Here is a 21,152-nt window from a genome sequence, read left to right as displayed (position 1 = left end):
TTGGACTGTGTTGACGTAAACTTGTTATCAGTTGTGATATGGCCATTTTTGAGAAAAAAATTATGTCTAGTTTTTAACAAAAAAGTTGAGAACTACTTATTAAATTATTGCGAGTGATCATAAACTTTTTCTTTTTTTTTAATTGTTGTAAAAATGTAATTGTCGATAATGTATAAAACTTTTTTAGTTATTCTTTATAGTTTATATCTTTCTAAAAATGATTATTTTGCGCAAGTGATTGTAAATATATTTACATAATGGTTTATCTAAGGCTTAGCAGAATTTGCATTTCTTCCCCGATTTTTAAAGTTTCAAAGTTTGATGGTCACCCTTAGTGGATCTGTATGTATAATTAAGTTTAAATATTTATGAATAAAAAAGAAGTAATTGCATTAAAATAGTAGCATAAATAAATTAATTTTAACCAAGTCGTACTTTTAGTTTTAACTTGAAGTACTTGAATACTTCAGTACTTACTATGATCCATAAAAATTCACTGGTACTGGTAATTTTTACCAGATATTGTGACTCTAATTATGAGCCGAAGAATCCATTTTGTACTGGTAACTCCAGTACTTTGTGACTCAAATTATTATGAGCCGTAAATATTCCTGATTTTTTCTGCCTACCCGATTTCTACCTTCCCGAATATTTTATTGCGATTAGAAGCGTCTATTTAATGCAAAACTATTTATAAATCACGATAGACATGTAAAAAAAGCTAGCCTACTTTCCCGATTATTTTCCACTTGTTCAAATCGTCTATTTAATTTCAAACCTATGTTTAATTCAACTAACGGCGCACACAAAAAGCTAGCCTACCTGACCGATTTTTTTTTTATCTAATCGATTATTTAATGCAAAAACCCCAGATTAGGGATATAAGCAAAACCACACAACTTTAGCATGTGGAATCACGAGAACGTCAAGAAAATAATACAATACAAGAAAAACAATACAAATAAGACACAAATTTGTAAATTGGAACCTCGATCGAGTCCAATTTCTCGAGACAAATGTCTTCTTGAACGAAAACTAAACAGTTGCATAAAACTTGAATAACATTTTTTACCTCTAATTATTTTTTAAGTTTCTAATTATTTATATTTCTTGTTTTCAATAAGTAGAGAAATTATAAAAAATTAGAATTAGAAAGGGATACAAAAACTTTAATGCACTCGCTTTGAGAGAGCCTTTCCTTTTTTTAAAGCAACACTGAAGAAAACAGAAATGACACTCGATCAAGGTACCAATGTTGTTAAAATACCTTCCCTGTTTCAACAAAATTTCTAAATAATTAAATTAAATTTATTTTAATTTAATTCAATTTATTTTAATGCAATGTAGTTAAATGCTTAAAATCCATCAATATCAAATTTTAATTCACTTTTTAAAAAGAAAAGAAAACATTTGAAAAGTATACAACTTAAAAACGATATATTATAACAATTTTCAATTCTCAAATTGTATAAAAATAAATTAAAAATAAAAAAATATAAAAATAAATTGTATAATATAAAATAAAATTAATAATTTTAAATCAAGAAAAAAGCTCAAAAATTGCGTTAAACAGAGAAGGATAAATAACAAATGTGAAATTTCTAAATATTTATCCGATTATTTAATCGACTCACTTAGTGGCTTCACAGTTTGTGATAGTCCACATTGTGTATCCAACGGTGGATGATCCCACGTTGTGGCAATGGGATCCTTCACAGGGTGGTTGCAAAAAATCTCATTTTCAAAAACTCCCTAATTTCTACTTTCCCTGATATAATCAGCTAAACTAAAAGCTAAAAATAACTAAATTTTGACAAAATATTATTATTATAGCAAAGTTTTTTAATTTATGGTTCCCTTCAATTAAAATTCCTTGACTTTTGAATAACTTTTATACAAATTCCCTGAATTTCTCCTAAATTGAAACCACCCTGCCTGCAGCATCACCTCTTCTTGGGCCACCCTCGAAGATCCCTGGTTCTTGAATTGCACTTCTGCACCAGATCGAGAGCCACACGGAACCGTGAAATTAAAATAAAAAAAAATTAAAAAACAGACTAAATAAACTACTAAAAAAACAAAAAAAAAAAAAAAATACGGCAGTGTGCAGGGGCCACTTTTCTTCTCCACATTATTGCTGTCCTTCAGATTGTCCAATTAGTCCAGCCTGAAAAATAAATTTCATTAGAAGATTAAATTATACAATTATTATTATTCAAAAGGTTTTTAATATTGTTCAAATATTAAAATTTATAAATAATATTTAGAACAATTCCAATAATTTATTCTTTTTTAAATAAATATTTAGTCATTATAATTTTTCCATAAGAATTAAGATTTTCAAAAATGTCGAATTCAAAACTTTTTTGAAATTAAAAAACTTATAAAAAATTGTTATAAAACATGAAGAAATCGATCACTCCGATTGCTTCGACTCGAAGCAATCGATGTCTTCACGTTTTATAATAATTATAAAAATGACCAACCGATAAAATCATTATTTTATATTATAAGAATATTTTTACTGTAACTTTATAAAAATTTTCATTTCAATTCAATTATTTTCTAAAATTTCTAACTGAAATTCTTCTTTAAATTAATTATTTTTAATAATTTTTGAAAAATTTCTTTGAAAATTTTCAAATTCATTTGCTTACAATTCAATTTTATGAAATTTCATCGATTATTCGCAAATTTTTCCATCAAACATATATTAGAAAATAAAAACTTCAAATAATTTCAAAAAATAAACGAAAAAATATAATTTTTCAAAAAACTTAAATCTACACAGTTTTCAATTAAAACTATAAAAAATTCAAACATTCAAAGATTATAATTTGAAACCTTTTCATCAAAGTTCAATTATTTCTAAAAATTCAAATTTAAATCAATATTTATTAGAAAATTCTACGAGAATTCAATTATGTAAATACAAAAATAAATAATTTATTGAATCTTTTTTAAAATTGAATTCTCATTTAAAGAATTTTATTAAAAAATTTTTAAATAGGTAATTAAAATTCTTTTGACAAATTTCAATAAATTTTTTAAGAATAATTTCATTTTTCGAGTAATTAGATTAAAATTGTATTAAAAATAATTGAATCTCTCTGTAAAAAAATTTGATTGAATTGCGAAGAGTTTTTGAAAATAATTGAAATTTTTCCAAGAATTTTAATAAAATTTTTGAAAATAATTGAATTTTGGAGAAAAATTCTATTATTTATAAAGAAAATTGATATTTTGACTATAATTTTTTTAAATAAAATTTTTAAGAATAATTTCATTTTTCGAGAAATTAGATTAAAATTGTATTAAAAATATTTAAATCTCTGTAAAAAATTTGATTGAATTGCGAAAAGTTTTTGAAATTAATTGAAATTTTGCCAATAATTTTATGAAAAATTTTGAAAAGAATTGAATTTTAAAGATGAATTTTACTACTTTTACTAAAAACTAACTAACTTTTTAATAAAATTTTTAAAAATAATTGAATTTTGGAGAAAAATTCTATTATTTATAAAGAAAATTAAAATTTTGACTACAATTCTTTTAAATATAATTTTCAAGAATTATTTCAATTTTTCCAGAAATTAGATTAAAATTGTATTAAAAATAATTAAATCTCTGTAAAAAATTTCATTAAATTGCGAAAAGTTTTTGAAAATAATTAAAATTTTGCCAAGAATTTTATTAAAAATTTTGAAAAGAATTGAATTTTAAAGAAGAATTTTACAACTTTGAAAATAATTGAAATTTTGACAAGAATTTTTTAAAATTTATAACCAGAATTGAATTTCTACGAAGAATTTTATTACTTTTGAAAATAATTGCATTCTTGAGACGAATTTTATTAAAATTTCTTTTTAAATAATTGAATTCTTTTGTGAAATTTTATTGAAATAGTAGATATTAAAAATAATTGAATTTTGATAAATTATTGAAATTAATTAAATTTGTACGAAGAATTTTATTCGAATCATTTTGAAAAAAAAATTGAATTTTTCAAAAGAATTTCATTAAAATTGTTGAAAATAATTAAATTCTTTTAAGGAATGTGATTAAAAATGTATTGACAATAATACTTAAATTCTAATCAATAAATTAAAGGAAGGCTTTTTAAAATATAATTGAATTTCTTTGATGAATTTTAATAAAATTATCAGCAATGGCGAAATTATTTAGATTATAAAAATAGATAATATAATAATTAATTATTATAATTATAATATTTTTCATATTACAAGGCAATGTTGCTTCAAATATTGTCAGGTAATATCAGAAATATTGCCACAATATTAATCTCAAAAGTTTTTCCAGTTAAGTCATTATGAAACAGAAAACACCGAGATTGAGTGACACACACTAGTGTTTATATGAAAAATATTATTTTTATAATACGTGTATGCACTTTTGTTCTCACGTAAAGAACACCTGTTCAACTCAACTCGTGTCAGTTAAAATGAGCGATAGAGGCGTGGTAAAATGCAATTTTTCTTGTTTTAATACATTTTTATTGTTTCTGTTAAACTCTCCAAGACACTGTAAGTGAGTTAAATTGTAGTTTGCGCTTTATGACCCATATATAAATTCTTTTCACTTTGACCTACGATTTAAATGCGAGATATCCCTTAATGAAAAAAGATTACATTTTTTTAATCCTCAGTTCAATCATTTTTCACATCATATAATATTCTCATACTCATTTAAAAAAATGTTTATTTATACTTACAAAAAAAAAAAAATAATTATGTGAAAGGAAAATATTTATTATCCTGTATTTTTTCCTTTAAATATTTTTTTTCAATTGCAAAAAAATTACTCTTTTTGCATTGCAAAAGGAAAAATTATTTTTTTTTCAATGCAATGAAAAAAAAATCCATTCAAAGGATGTATATTGTCACATGTATATAGCCTGTGAAAGAGAATATTTCAATTTATCTTCATCTGTACCCGAGAGTTGATAACCTATTGTTTAATTTTTTTTACCAGAGAATTTCTTTTTTTATATATAACAATTTTCACGTTTTTATAGAATTAAATTTTTAGCATTCACTTTAAAGAATTGATATTCACAAATTGAGGAATTGTGTTTGCATTTGTTTAAAATATATCAATCAAATGAATTTTTTTCTCTCAAATTTTTACCAAATTTTTCCTCAACTACTCCAATTAATTTCTTTTCAATCGTATTATTAATTTTTTAAAAATATTGTTTATTAGATAATTTATACTATTTTTAGGTTTATTGAAACATCAGAATTTTCGCAAAACATATTATTTAAATTTAGAATTTTATCATTCAACGTTATCAATTAATAAATTATTATTATTATTTTTTTTGTTATTAACGTTATTAATATTAATAAATTATTAGGTATATAGTCTAAAATTTATTGACTGAATAAATATTATTTAATTATTAACAGACCTAAGAGCTTGCGGTGATAAAATTATTCTTCGAAGATGAGCTCAACGTAAACCCTGAATTTTAGAGTGAAAACGGACTTTGCAACTTATGAATTATTAATTTTCTTAGAGTGTGTTTCTTCAATAAACAATACTCTTAAAATTCAGAATACATTTACAAAAATGTAAATAAAATCTGACGAACTATTATTATAACAATTATTATTCTTTCATTAAGGCAAAAAATACAAAAAAGATAAAAATGCATGAAAATCCTGCAAAAGAAAAATTAATTTCAACGAAATTGTTTATCTAATTGAATTTTTATTTAACTAGATTTCAATTAAATTAATTAATTTTAGAGAAGAAAAATTTTTGTTTCATCGAATTTTCTTTAACATAAAAATATCCAACTGAATTATCATGTAACTGTAACCAAACTGACAAAAATTTCATTCTATATTTTATTTTACTGACTTTTCCATAATTTTCATAAAAAAATATTTACATCTTTCTTATCCTGCTAAAAAAATTGAATTCCTGCAACGAATTTTATTATTCATGAAAGAATTTAAATAGTTATAAAAATAATTTAATTATTGCGAAGAATTTTATAAAAAAAATTTTAAATAATTCATTTCTTTCGACTAATTTTATGCAATTTCTAATTTAAATAATTGAATTCCTAATAAATTTTTATTATTCATGAAAAGAATTGAATTCTTACAAAGATTTTTACAAAAATTTTTTTTTTAAATAATTAAATTTTGCAAAGAATTTTAATATAAAATTTTTGAGAATAATTGAATGTCTGTGTCATTTTATTTAATTTTTTTTTTAAATAATTGGATTCCTAAAAAGCATTTTATTATTTATGAAAATATTGAAATTTTCCAAGAATAAATTTATTACTTTTAAAAATAATTGAATTTTCGGGAATAATTTTGTTATTTATTTTTAATAATTGAATTCTTTCAAAGAATTATTTATGTAAATAATTGAATTCTTGGAAAGAATTTTATTAAAATCGAAAAGAATAATTGAATTATTTCAAACAAATTTAATTAGAATTGTATTTAAAATAAATGATTTCTTTTGAACAATTTTATTTAAATATTTGAAAATAATTGAATTCCTGTAAAAAATTTTAATATTTTTTGTAAATAATTCAATTCTTCCAAAGAATTTTGAAAGACATTTTTTTAAATAATTGATTTTTTCGAAGAATTGAAATTAAATTTTTTTAAAATAATTACATTTTTTGAGAATTTTGGAGAAGAATTTTATTATTTATAAAGATACTCGAAATTTTGAGAAGAACTTTTTTTTAATTTTTGAACATAATTGAATTTCTGTGAAGAATTTTATTATTTATGTAAATAATTGAATTCTTGCAACGAATTTTATTCAAGTTTACAAAAATAATTGAATTCTTGAAACGAACTTTGTTAAATTTTTTTAAATAATTGAATTCTTGCGACGAATTTTAAAAAAAAATCTTTTTAAATAATTGATATTTTTGTAAAAATTTTATGAAATTTTGTATTTTAAATAATTGAATTCCTGTAAAAATTTTATTACTTATGAAAATAATTGAATTATTTCGAAGAAATTTATTAAAAATTTTGTAAATAAATGAATTCCTGTGAAATTTTGCCAAGAATTTTATTAAAATTTTTCTAAAATAATTGAATTTCGATGAAAAATTTTATTATTTATAAAGATACTTGAAATTTTGACAAGAATTTTTTATAAAATTTCTGAACATAATTGAAATTCTGCGAAGAAGTTTTATAACTTTTCAAAATAACTGAATTTCTGGAATCATTTGTAACTTTTTCAAAATTCAATTTTTTTTTAGTATTTTTATCCAAAATCCTTCTATCAATCTAGTATTCACGAAAATTGTAAAAATTAGTCATTAAATAATTTATAAGTAATAATTTTATGATAGTTCTTCAAGAATTAAGTTATTTAAAAAGAAATTATTGACAGAAATAGAAAAATTGAAGGTTTTGCATTAAAATTCGTGGTAATTTCATAGTTTACGAGGAAAACAAAAAAAAACATCAAAATTCAATTTTTTACAGTACTTTTACTAAAAATCCCTGACTTTTCCCTGACTTCCCTGACATGTGGCAACCCTGCACTGAAAAAAAAATTTATTTGATTCAAATAACCGATTAATTGACTATTATCAACTAAATATTTACTTGAATCAAATAATATTAATTCCAGTCAATTAAATGGTATTTGAACCAATAATTTCAGTATTTGAAGCAAATATGAATTGAACCATTTAATTGACTCCAATAAATATTATTTGATTCAATTAAATATTTAATTGATGATAGTTTAATTGATGAATATCAATTAATCGGCTATTTGAATCAAATAAATTTTTTTTCAGTGTAAAATAGTCGGTTTTAGTAGATGAGTGCGAAGGCTGCATAACCTTAACAGAGATGATATTTTAATTTTAATTTTTGAAAATCGTCGGTATTGAGAAACTTTTTTTCATTAAAACTATAAATATTTTGAACAATAGTATATCAAAAATTACTTTTATTTAATTTAAAAAAAAGTGCTAAACGCTCATCGTAAATTTTCCCTGAAAGAAAAAATGTTCCTTAAAATAATTCACGTGAGGAATTTCACGTTTCGATATATACTATATATTTAGCCGCACGTAAATGTAAATTCGCACGTGTGTACCGAAGCACCCATGTTCAGAAATGCTAAACAGTTACTCCCTGAGATGTGACGTATGTTGTATATAAAACTTATTATTATTATTATTATTATTTATTTTTTTTTCTGAGTGACTGGCACAAAGTGGTCGTTTCCTGTTTCGTAGGTGTACAAATGCCACCCCCTTACTCACAGAAGGGGTGTGGGGGGGGGGGTGTGAAACTAAAAGGCTATATTGGGGGTTGGTGAAACGCTCTCTAGGCGTTGAATTACGCCAGAAAATAAGGGCACAGCTCTCTCATATAATGACGCCAATTTTGTCGAGTTTCAACTGATCGCGCGACACGTAACCGTGAACTCTCAAGTTTAAGGAAGCTTTATACCCGACGGGAGAATTTCACTCCCCCATTCCTCTAAATGGGGTGGAAAATAGCAGTTTGACATCGTTCATATAGTATAAGGCGTCGCGACGCTTACATAAGGATTTATCTAAGTGGCAATAGATCGTGTCATTTTTCAAAAAAAAAAAAAAAAAAAAAAATTACAAGTATTAAAAAAAAGGTTCAAAATTTAAGAAAAAAAAAAAACACTAAATTTTATTTTTCCCCAAGTACAATTTTTCTTTTAACGGAAAATTTATTGCGTCAAGAAAGACAAATTTAAGTAAGAGAATCGATCGTGACATTTTTATTTAAGGTAGCTGGAGTTTAAGAGGCTTCTCGAAAAAGCACCGCGAGAAATAAAAGGAAGATAAAACGTGTAATTTATATTACTCTTTTTTTTATGTTACATTTGATTTATAGGCTCAACAATTTATTTAATATTTTGATGATAAAAAATTTAATTCATTCTCTCTTTTTCTCTAAAGGTCAAGGAGTTTTTTTTAGTTTCTAAATTTTCATGTTTTGCATTATAATTATTTTTTATTTATTTTATTTATTATTTATCATTTATTAATTAATTTATTTTGTTTTTAATTATAATAAATAAATATACTATTTTATTCAAATTCATAGTTTTTCAAAGAATATCAAAATTGAGACAAAAAATGTATCAAAAGCGTTGCTCTTAATAATTTTAATAGAATAAAAATATACTTTTCTATTCGAATTGATATTACGTTACTATTCCTTAACAATATTATTACTCTCGTTAGCTGTAATTTATACAGTTACTATTCCTTCGACAGAATTCATTCGATATTTACGGATTGAATATTATTTTTGTTTTTAAATAGATGAAAGGAAATATTGTTCATAAAATGAGGTCGAAGAGATTGAATATAGTCCGGCGGAAAGAAAAAGTATATTTCAGGAATCAGTGGCATGCAGAATTGAAATCGAAGGGAAAAACTATTTTAAAAACATGAAATTACCTTAAATGGAAAATTATTATAAAACTCACCCATTTTTTTTCTTTTCTTTTTTTTTTTTTTTTTTTTTTTTGATTGAATGAACCAAGAAGTAAAGAAAGTTCTTCTACTCTCCCCATCGTTCAGTGGTTTCCTTTTTTTATTCACTTTCCTGCAAAAAGAAAAACAGAAAAAACTAGATCAGCAAATGAAAAAGTCACTTTCAATTAATTAACAATTCTATCGAATAAAAAATTTTAATTACTAAAAATTAACTTTCAATTGAGTAAAATATATATTAAAGAAGGGATTTTTTAATTAGAATATGTATTCCTGGGGTAAGTTAATTTTTCTCGTTATTCAATAAATGAAAAAAAAATTAAAGTTTCAATTCAGTAAATTTTTGGTTGGTACTAATTATTAGTACACTTTTGTAGTATTTTTGACTATTTTTCCTACAAATTAATCCTACTTTACTATCAAAAAATAATATTCCACTAATAGTAAATTCTTTTGACGACTTTCTTTAAATTTTTTGAAAATAATGTTCGTTTAATAATTTTAAATTAAAATTTGGAAAATAATTGACCTAAACAAAGAATTTTTTCAATTCTTAAAAATAATCTTGTCTGTTTATAATTATAATTGAAAATTTGATTAATTCAATTTTATTAAAAATTTTTGATATTAATTGGATTTCTGCAAAGAATTTTACTATTTATAAAAGTAATTGAATCCTTCAAAAGAATGTTCTTATTTATGGAAATAATTAAATGTTTGCGTAGAATATTATTAAAATTTTTGAAAATAATTGAATTGCGAAGAACAATTTAATTATTTATAAAAATAATTGAAATTTTGAGGAAAATTTAAAAAAATTTTTAAACATAATTGAATTTCTGCGAAGAATTTTATTGCTTTTGAAAATAATTAAATTGTTTTTTTAGAATTTTATGGAAATTTATGAAAATAATTGAATTCTTGAGAAGAATTTTTTTCACAGTTTCTAGAAATAATTGAATTCTTTCTTTCGACAAATTATAATAAATTTTTTAAGAATAATTACATTTTTCGAGGAATTCGATTAAAATTGGATTAAAAATAATTGAAATTCTACAATGAGTTTTACTATTTAATATTTATGAAAATAATTGAATATATTACGAAGAAATTATTAAAAAGAAAATCATAATTACGGTGACTAACTTCGATTGATTATTTTCGAATAATTTAAATAAAATTCTTTAAAAGAATTTAATTATTTCTAATAGAATGTAAAGAAATTTCAGTTATTTCAAAAATTTTCAATTATTTGTTTATAAAAATTGAATTATCTTGAAACAATAGAATTGAAAAATTTCAAAAATCTTATTTTTCAGAATTTTCAAGAAAAACGTTTGCGAAAATTCAATTTTATTAAAAAATTTTAAGTGTGTATCTTTTTTTAAATTAATTAATAAAAATTTTAATTAATCTTCGCACTAAGAAACATGAATACATTAAAATGTGACTGTTTATAAAATTCAATTATTTATCAATTATTAAATTAAAATACTTTGAAAATTCGATTTGTTAAAAAGTTTCTAATGAAATTCTTTAACTACTATTAATACTGGTAAACTAAAGACCTTAAATTCCGAGTATTCACCAAGTTCAGTTCGGAATTTTCAACTACTGAGGGTAATTTCCACTACCAATTAGTACTTTTCTACTAGCAGTTAGTAATTTTCCACTATTAACTGTAATCTTTCACTTTTAATAGTAATTTTCTACTTTTAATAGTAACTTCTTACTTCTAATAATAATTTCTTTTATCATTTAGTTGTTTTCTACTATTAATATAGTAATTTTTCCACAGTAATAGTAATTTCTATTACCATTTAGCAGTTTTCTACTATTAATAGTAATTTTCCACTTTTAATAGTAATTTTCTACTTATAATGGTAATTTTTTACTTCTAATAGTAATTTCTTTTACCAGTTAGTAGTTTTCTACTATTAATAGTATAATTTTTCCACAGTAATAGTAATTTCTATTACCATTTAGCAGTTTTTTACTATTAATATAGTAATTTTCCACTGTAATAGGAATTTTCTACTTTTAGTAGTAACCATAATAATAGTTTTACCATTTAGTAGTTTTCTATTATTAAAATAGTAATTTTTCCACTGTAATAGTAATTTATATTACCATTTAGGAGTTTTCTACTGTTAATAGTAATTTTCCACTGTAATAGGAATTTTCTACATCTAATAGTAATTTCTTTTACCATTTAGCAGTTTTCCACTATTAATAGGAATTTTCTACTTCTAATAGTAATTTCTTACTTCTAATAGTAATTTCTTTTACCAGTTAGTAGTTTTCTACTATTAATAGTATAATTTTTCCACAGTAATAGTTATTTCTATTACCATTTAGCAGTTTTTTACTATTAATATAATAATTTTCCACTGTAATAGGAATTTTCTACTTTAGAAGTAACCATAATAATAGTTTTACCATTTAGTAGTTTTCTATTATTAAAAAAGTAATTTTTCCACTGTAATAGGAATTTTCTACATCTAATAGTAATTTCTTTTACCATTTAGCAGTTTTCCACTATTAATAGGAATTTTCTACTTCTAATAGTAATTTCTTACTTCTAATAGGAATTTTTATTATCATTGACTATATAGTTTTCTACATCCAATAGTAATTTTTACTATATACTATTAGTACCGCTAACTTAAAAGTTAAATTCAGAACATCCACAAGTTAATTACACTATTCTAACGAGAAAATTGTACAGTAAACTACCTCCAAGTTAATTCCCCTTCGAACCTATATTATTAAAATTTCACAAATCGCATAAGCGAAATACCCTAAAATTCAAATTTACATAGACGCATATCCAAGACGCTTTGAAATTAGCATTTAAACTCAAAAATTCAAACTCAAAAACACATGATTAAACACCAATGCACATTGGTGTAATCATAACAAGTGTTACACACTTTTTGAGCACAATTTAAAAGCGTACTCGTAAATTTTCTCTCTCTCTCTCTCTTTCTACACAGACACAAGGATAAAAATCCCCTTAGGCAGACAAAACCCTCATTACTTACATTTACATGGGGGGAGAAATTGCATACTCCCGCATGTCTCTACACTTGCATAGTACACATTTTTGCAAGGAAGAAGACTCTTTCTCTCTCTGTCTCACATTGTAAGCCTCAACCCCTCACGTGTGCACGAGCCAACAAGGGAAGAGAGTGAGAGAGAGTGAGGGGGGGGGGCCGTCGACTCGGGCACGGGTCGCGCTAACAGAGGGTGAGGGGTGACGACGCGACGGGTATCGGCTTTGCTGTCGGGTTGGGCTGAGGGGGGAGGAAGGGGGGAACGATAGATTGGGGGGCCGACTACCTCAGGAGGGGGTCGTTGGGCTAAAATCTACCATAGCAAGGTGGGGTAGGTAGAGGGGTGGGGGGAGAAAGACACAAAGAGCGTCGTACGCGCAGCCAGCGCAGAGGGGTGAACCCATAGAGAGAGGGAGCTGGCACGCTCGACGGAACAGCTCTTCACTACGAGTTTTATACAACGATCTGGGATGCCCGTTTAGGTAGTGGTCCGCGCCCCACAGCCGCGACAACTTGGACCGTCGTAAAGTGTGTGTCCGCGAGAGAACATAGCGAGAGAAAATCATAAGAGAACGACGACGCCCCCTATATCTCTCCCTCCCTTATCGACCCTCTCTCGCCAAAAAAAAAAAATTTTTTTTTTTTTTTTAAATACACACCTGTACATACATATATTTATAAAAGTCGAAAAGACTCAAAGTCACTAGAAAGTTATTGAATTAAAAAAAAAAGTGCAAAAACCCTGTGTGCGGTCAACCACGCGTACAAGCGAGTGTCAAGTGTTTTAACCCCCAAAAAGAGCAGAAAAAAAAACCAAAAAGGATTTTTATCATCACAAGGGTGTCTTATCATCGGATAACCGGCGTGAGCTTCAGGTATGCCCTCAAAATTATATTCCCAAAAATGTCTCTTCAAAAATATCTCTATTTTTATAAATTGAAATTTTTTATCTTATTTTTTATCCAAAAATTAGTGATTTTTCGCGGCCATTGAAACGCAAAGGCAAAGCGCGCTATTTTCGTGGTGAAAATGATGAATAGCGCGCCGGTAACCCGGCGCACAAATCCAGGGACGGATATTGTCTCTTCTCATGACGTGAAAATTGAATTCCTTTTCGGGGGTGGAAAGAGAAAAAAAAAAAATGTGTAGGGAATTGTGCTCAAAAAGCACACGTGTGCGAAAAAAAAACATGCCATTTATTTTCGCTTCGAATATAACCAAATGCTATGGGGTTTGACAATATAATTAGTGACGAAGGGGAAAAACCCATGCTTTGTTGGTCTATTTGAATCCCAGTGTCAGTGACTCGTTACAAACATTTTTTTTCTTCTTCACATTTTACCTTCTGCACACATAAATGGGACAACAGAATCAATACGGAAATTATAGTGAGAGAGGTATTCCTCGAATAGTGATAAGAAAACTGAAAATCGAGAATACTAATGGGAAATACGAATATATTGACAGGAACGTCGATAGGAATAGAAATACGAATATTGACAGGAACGTCTACACGAATATTTACAAGAATACTAATAATTCGAATATTGAAAAGAATACTAATAATAATTCGAATATTGACAAGAATACTAATCATATTTCGAATATTGACAAGAATGCTAACAATAATTCGAATATTGACAAGAATACTGCAAATAGGAATACTAATCCGAATAATTAAAGAGATTGTGACACGAATACTAATACAAATAGAAATTCTAATGCAAATAGGAATACTAATCCGAATTGTGACACTGGGAATTCAATTTTTCGTCTCAATTTGACATCCTTTGAAAAACTATGGAATACTAATGCTAATATTGACCGAAATTTCGATAGAAACACGAATTTTGACAGAAATACCAACAAGAATACTAAATACGGAATAAAAATACGAAATACTAATAAGAATACTAAAAGGGGAATGATAATACAAAATGCGGAATACTAATGTCAAATTTCAGAAACGGATTCAAAGTGAAATCGATACAGAATGGAATTGACTTTAATTACTCGATTCTAAAGGGTTAATGCTTCCGAGAGTGTAAAGACCTACCCGCCTTGTGATAGAATCTATATTTTCAAGAGTATTATCCTCTGAAGGTTCGCTACATAGACAACAATGGCATATATCTCTATGTATATGACGCAACTCTTAGTGGATGAGAAATCTGCATAGTACACAATATGTATTCAAAGATCAAGGTGCATTTGAAGAAGAAATATTTTCTAGAAAATAAAGAACTAGCATCAAAGAACTATGTAAATTTTGCTAAAAGTGAAGAATTGTATACATGTAAAAGGTATATAAATTTATGAAGATGAACTTTTCAGATATAATGCTCCATATACAAAAGATGCCTTATCAATTTTCAAATAATAATTTTCGAGATATTTCAAGAAAAAAGCTGTATTATTTGTTGCTTGTAATTCACAATTCAATTTTTGTTGCAATTTAATCTTTATTGCAATTCAATTTTTATTACAATTCAATTTTTATTGCAATTCAATTTTTATTGCAATTCAATTGTTATTTCAATTCAACTAAATTGTTATTGTGATTCAATTTTAAATTGTTAGTGCATTTCAATTGGATTTTAATAAAATAGATAAAAAAAAAGTAAATGAAAAATAATAAATAAAAGAAAAAAAAGTAAACGAAAAAATAATAAATAAAAGAAAAAAAAGTAAATAAAAATATAAATAATAGAATAAAAAAGTAAATGAAAGAATAAATAATTAATAAAATGGAAAAAATAGGTAGAAGTAAATAAAAAGCAATACATATAAAATACGAAAAGTAATTGAAAATATAACAAATAAGTAAAATACAGAAGTATATGAAAAAATAAATAATAAATAAAACAAAAAAGGTAAATGAAAAAAATAATTAATAAAATAAAAGAAGTAATTAAAATAGAAATAATAAAATAAAAAATAAATAAAATACAAAAGTAAACATAAAAATAAAATAATAAATTAAATACAAAATTAAATGAAAAAATAAATAAAATAAAAAATAAATAAAATACAAAATTAAATAAAAATCAAAAAATTACAAAATAAAAGAAGAAAATAAATAATAATAGAAATAATAAAATAAAAAATAAAATAAAGAACCAAATGAAAATTTAAAAATTATAAAAATACAAAAGAAAACAAAATAAAAAATAAATTAAATGAAAAAATAAAAAATAAATAAAATAAAAAACTAAATAAAAAAATAAAAAATGAAGTTACAAATGATAAACGAAACAATAAATAATAAAATCAAAAAAGTAAATAAAAAAATAATACCTACATAAAGTACAAAAAGTAAATGAAAAAAACAAATAATAAACAGAATAAACAAATAAAAATGAATAAAACAAAATAAAAAATAAGGCATAATGCAAATAATGTTCCACTAATGTTGAACATTAGTTCTATCGCATGTCGTACAAATGGTACATGTTAATGCACGATGATGATAACAGTCGAGAAAAATATCCTGACAAATCAATAATTCAGCGAAAAGCAAAAGAGAAAAAAACTACCGCATCCTTGGGAAAATATTGCAAAATTTTAAAAATACCATAAAAATAGTATTTAAAATTTATTATAAATTCCGCTACACTTTAAAATCAATAAATTCTTTATCGATTTCTGTTAAAAATGTATAGTATTGATTCAATATTTTGTCCTAAAATTATTTCTATCTTACTATGAAAAAAGAATTTAAATTTAACAACTATTTGAAGTTCAATAATACTGAATAATTATTTTTTCTTATTCTTCTATTTTTTTATAAAACAATAAGGAAAAATAATACTATAATAAAAATAGTACAAAATACTACTAAAACAATTCTTTAAAAAAGAAAATAAAACAAAACATAAACAAATAAAAACAAAAAAAAAACAATTACAACAATAATACTATAGTGGAGAAAAAATTAACTTGATTCTAATAACCGATTACTTGTTTGTTATAAAATAAATATTTATTTGAATCAAATATAGTTTTTATTCAGATCAATTAAACGGTACTTGCCCTTCAAATATTAAAATTGTAGTTTCGAATAAAGTTTAAGTAATTCTAGTAAATATTTATTTGATTTAAGCTAAAATTATTTGATTTAATTGAGAATTATTTAATTCATACAGAAATTATTTGGTTCAAACAAAAATTATTTGGTTCAAACAAAAATTATTTGATTCAACAAAAATTATTTGATTCAAACAAAAATTATTTGATTCAAACAAAAATTATTTGATTCAAACAAAATTATTTCTTTCAAGAAACATTATTTGATTCAAGCAAAATTATTATTTAATTTAGGTAAAAACTATTTGTTTCTATTATAAAAATATTTGATTCAAGCAAAAAATATTTGATACAAACAAAGAATACTTGATTCAAACAAAATTATCATTTCTAATAAAAACCATATAATTTGATTCAAGCAAAAATTAATTGATTCAAACAAAAATTATTTGATTCAAGAAACATTATTTTATTCAAGCAAAATTATTCAATTTTGCTAAAAACTATTTGCTTCTATTATAAAAATATTTAATTCAAGCAAAAAATATTTGATACAAACAAAATTATCTTTTCTAATATAAAAACAATTTAATTTGATTCAAGCAAAAAATAATTTATTCAAACAAAAATTATGTGTTTCAAGAAACATTATTATTGATTCAATCAAAAATTATTTGATACAACCAAAAAATACTTGATACAAACAAAATTATCTTTTCTAATATAAAAACAATTTAATTTGATTCAAGCAAAAATTAATTTATTCAAACAAAAATTATGTGTTTCAAGAAACATTATTATTGATTCAAACAAAAATTATTTGATTCAAACAAAAATATTTGTTTCAAGAAACATTATTATACTGATTCAAAGAAGAATTATTTGTTTCAAATAAAAATATTTGTTTCAAGAAAAAATCTTTTCTAATAAAAACAATTTAATTTAAGCAAGAACTATTTGGAGTCTATTAAAAAATAGTTGGTTTAAGCAAAAATAATTTGATTCAAGAAAATATTTACTTGATAATAGACAAGCAATCGGTTTTTTTTAAATCAAATACATTTTTTCAGTGTAATACTAATAATACTAATAATAACAAAAAATAATAATATAATTTCAATACTACTGAAATTTTACTACTAAAAATCAGAGTAGAATGGAAAAACTGCAGAAAATAATTGAAAATAAATAAATAACAAGTAGAACATTGTCGACAAGGAGCCAAAATTTTAAAAGTTCAAGTGAGAAGCAGTTAAAATCTAAAAACATTTTTAAATTCTAATTGTTAATTCACTATTGCTAATAATAATTAACAACCAATTAATAATTAACTACCAACAACTAAGACTTTTATTAATAGATCAAATGGATTGAAAAATCAGAACTAAAAAAGTGAAAAAAAAAGAAAAAGTATTGTCCCACTCTTGTCAGTGATGATAAAACAAAAAAAATTATTTAAACGAGACAACATTGATAGTGTGTCAAGTGTCAAGCGTTCATTTTGATGAATTTGATAACGAGGGTGCTTTTGTTGGTTAAAGTTTTACAACCAGTTTTAGTTGAAGGGGGTTTATGGGGTTGACAGGAGGCGCCGCCAGGGTGTAGTGACTTTACCTCTCTATCTCTCTCAGGTAACGACAGGTGCAGCACGTAGAGCCATTTGGAAAGTCGTGATGCATTAAACCGCAAATTCAACAGAGAGAGATACAAATATAGAATAGAAATTGTCTATATGTACATAGAGAAGAGAGGAAGCTGTGAGATATATATAGTGTTTCTACAATTTTGTTTCATTTTCTTTTCACCTGTGCGTTATTCCACCTGCGCCAATGGCGGTGTCGCAGAACCTTCTTAGGTTCTCTTACACACCCCCTCAAACAGGATTATTGATTTTACCGAAGGAGCAACGAATTCAACATAGCACGCCCTTCGGGACACTCTTTCTTTCTTGTCCTTGATCCACTGGGGGAAAAAGGGATTCGCTTTCTATAATTTCCCGATGAGGTGGGGGGAAGGGGTGAAAACACTAATATTTTTACTATCGATCGATGAAAAAAAAAATTACGCCTAGTACCAAATTTGCTATTTTTACTTTTAAAGCCTCTTTTCGACGATTTTTACGTCCGGCCTGAATTTTGCTGTTTTCGAACTAAATTTTAGTACAAAAGTTAGTCAAATTTACTCTGTAAAACTGAATCTGTCTACTATTTTCGTTCAACAAAATTCCCGGCTTTGTCCTAATTTTTCCGGGGTTTTTTTTTCATCAAATTTAAATTCATTTGATTTCAAACATAAATAAATCTACAAATGGCTTCAAAAATTTCTCTTAGATTTTTTATGAATAATTAAATTCTTTTGACGAGTTTCTTCAAATTTTTTGAAAATAATATTTTTTAAAATAATTTTAATTAAAAATTTGAAAAATAATTGAATTAAACAAAGAATTTTGTCAATTTTTTAAAATAATCTTGTCTGTTCATAATTATAATTGAAAATTTGATTGATTCAATTTTATTAAAATGTATTGATATGAATTGAATTTCTGTAAAGAATTTTACTATTTATAAAAGTAATATGAAAATAATTAAATGATTGCGTAGAATTTTATTAAAATTTTTTAAAATAATTGAATTCTGGAGAACAATTTAATTATTTATAAAAATAATTGAAAATTTGAGGAGAATTTAAAAAAATTTTTAAACATAATTGACAGGCTTCCTACAGAATCTGGAAATCATGAAAATCATGGTAATTATGGAAATGGCCTGAAATTTTTAAAAGTTTCTAAATTTTTCCGGTTTTCCATTTTTTCGCTAGAATAGAAATTCAAATAATAAAAAAGCTAAATGGCATTAAAGAGAAGAAAAAATGTTGAATTTTAAGAAATTCGGTTTTTTGAATTTTTGATAATTTTCGATAATTTTAGATTTTTTACCAAAGAGTCGAGACTATTAAATAAGTAAAGTATTTTCCAAAAGCACAAAAATAATAAAGCTAAATCCCATAAAAGAGAGGAAAAAATGTTGAATTTTAAGAAATTCGGATTTTTGAATTTTTTATAATTTTCTCTAATTCTAGATTTTTTACCAAAGAGTCGAGACTATTAAATGAGTAAAGTATTTTCCAAAAGCACAAAAATAATAAAGCTAAATCCCATAAAAGAGAGGAAAAAATGTTGAATTTTAAGAAATTCGGATTTTTGAATTTTTTATAATTTTCTCTAATTCTAGATTTTTTACCAAAGAGTCGAGACTATTAAATAAGTAAAGCATTTTCCAAAAGCACAAAAATAATAAAGCTAAATCCCATAAAAGAGAGGAAAAAATGTTGAATTTTAAGAAATTCGGATTTTTGAATTTTTGATAATTTTCTCTAATTTTAGATTTTTTACCAAAGAGTCGAGACTATTAAATAAGTAAAGTATTTTCCAAAAGCACAAAAATAATAAAGCTAAATCTTATAAAAAAGAAGAAAAAATGTTGAATTTTAAGAAATTCGGTTTTTCGAATTTTTGATAATTTTTGATAATTTCAAATTTTTTTCCAAAGAGTGGAGACTATTAAATAAGTAAAGTATTTTCTAAAAGCACAAAAATAATGAAGCTAAATCTTATAAAAAAGAAGAAAAAATGTTGAATTTTAAGAAATTCGGATTTTCGAATTTTTGGTAATTTTCTCTAATTCTAGATTTTTTACCAAAGAGTCGAGACTATTAAATAAGTAAAGTGTTTTTAAAGAGCCCAAAAATAATGAAATTAGATTTAAAATTCGACTGGAATTTCGTATTTTTTTTAAATTAACTAATAAAAATCTTTATAAAACTCAATTATTTATCAATTATTAAATTAAAATACTTTGAAAATTCTATTTGTTAAAAAGTTTCTAATGAAATTCTTTAACTTTAATTATTTTCAGTTGAATTTTATTAATTATTAAATTTTTTTACTGAAAAGTGTTTAGTGAAAAATTAATTGGAATTTGTAGAAATTTTTATTAATCTAAATTAGTGGAGGTTTTTAATAATTTAAATTAGTAGAAAGTAAATTAATATTTATTGAAAATTCACAATTTTTAGTCTCTGTGTCGATTTTTACTAATTCCGGGGTGAATTTTACTATTTCCGAAATCAATTTTAGTACAAAAGTTAAAATAAAGTGAAATTTACCGTGTAAATTGAGAAAACAATTCTCAAAAGAATAAAAGTTAACTTGTTAGTAGTAAAATGTTCACTATAATTTTTAGTAAATTCTATAATTTTGTAATTTTTACACCAATTTTTACTCTTTTTGAAAAAATTTGACTATTTTTAAAGTAAAGTTTGGTATGCAAATTAGAAAAATTTAGTTTAGTAAAATTTAATTAAATTTACTTTTAAATTTTACTACTTTTAAAGTAGTCAAAATTGCTCTGGAAAAATTTCAAAATAGTCAAAGTTTCTTTGAAAATGGTAAAATTTTTACTATAATTGTAAATTCTAAAATTTTTGAAGTCTCTCTCTTGATTTTTACTATTTCTAAAGTAAAGTTCAGTATAAAAATTAGTAAAGTTTACCTCAGACGT

The 21,152-nt window shown here is 24.0% G+C and overlaps 1 protein-coding gene across 4 annotated transcripts in view; it reads left to right on the top strand.

Annotated features, from left to right (window-relative positions):
- Positions 1 to 12,936: 12,936 nt before the first annotated feature.
- Positions 12,937 to 21,152, top strand: part of LOC122506848 (neural-cadherin) — a 227,424-nt gene continuing 219,208 nt past the window's right edge. For all 4 annotated transcript variants that reach the window (XM_043619212.1, XM_043619211.1, XM_043619210.1 and 1 more), the window contains exon 1: positions 12,937 to 13,442. The gene's annotated coding sequence lies outside the window, so the exon portion shown is untranslated. The remainder of the gene's footprint in view (positions 13,443 to 21,152) is intronic.

Source organism: Leptopilina heterotoma, unplaced genomic scaffold, assembly GCF_015476425.1.
Source record: "Leptopilina heterotoma isolate Lh14 unplaced genomic scaffold, ASM1547642v1 Lhet_44, whole genome shotgun sequence".
NCBI lineage: Eukaryota > Metazoa > Arthropoda > Insecta > Hymenoptera > Figitidae > Leptopilina > Leptopilina heterotoma.
This window is presented reverse-complemented; position numbering and strand designations above follow the sequence as displayed.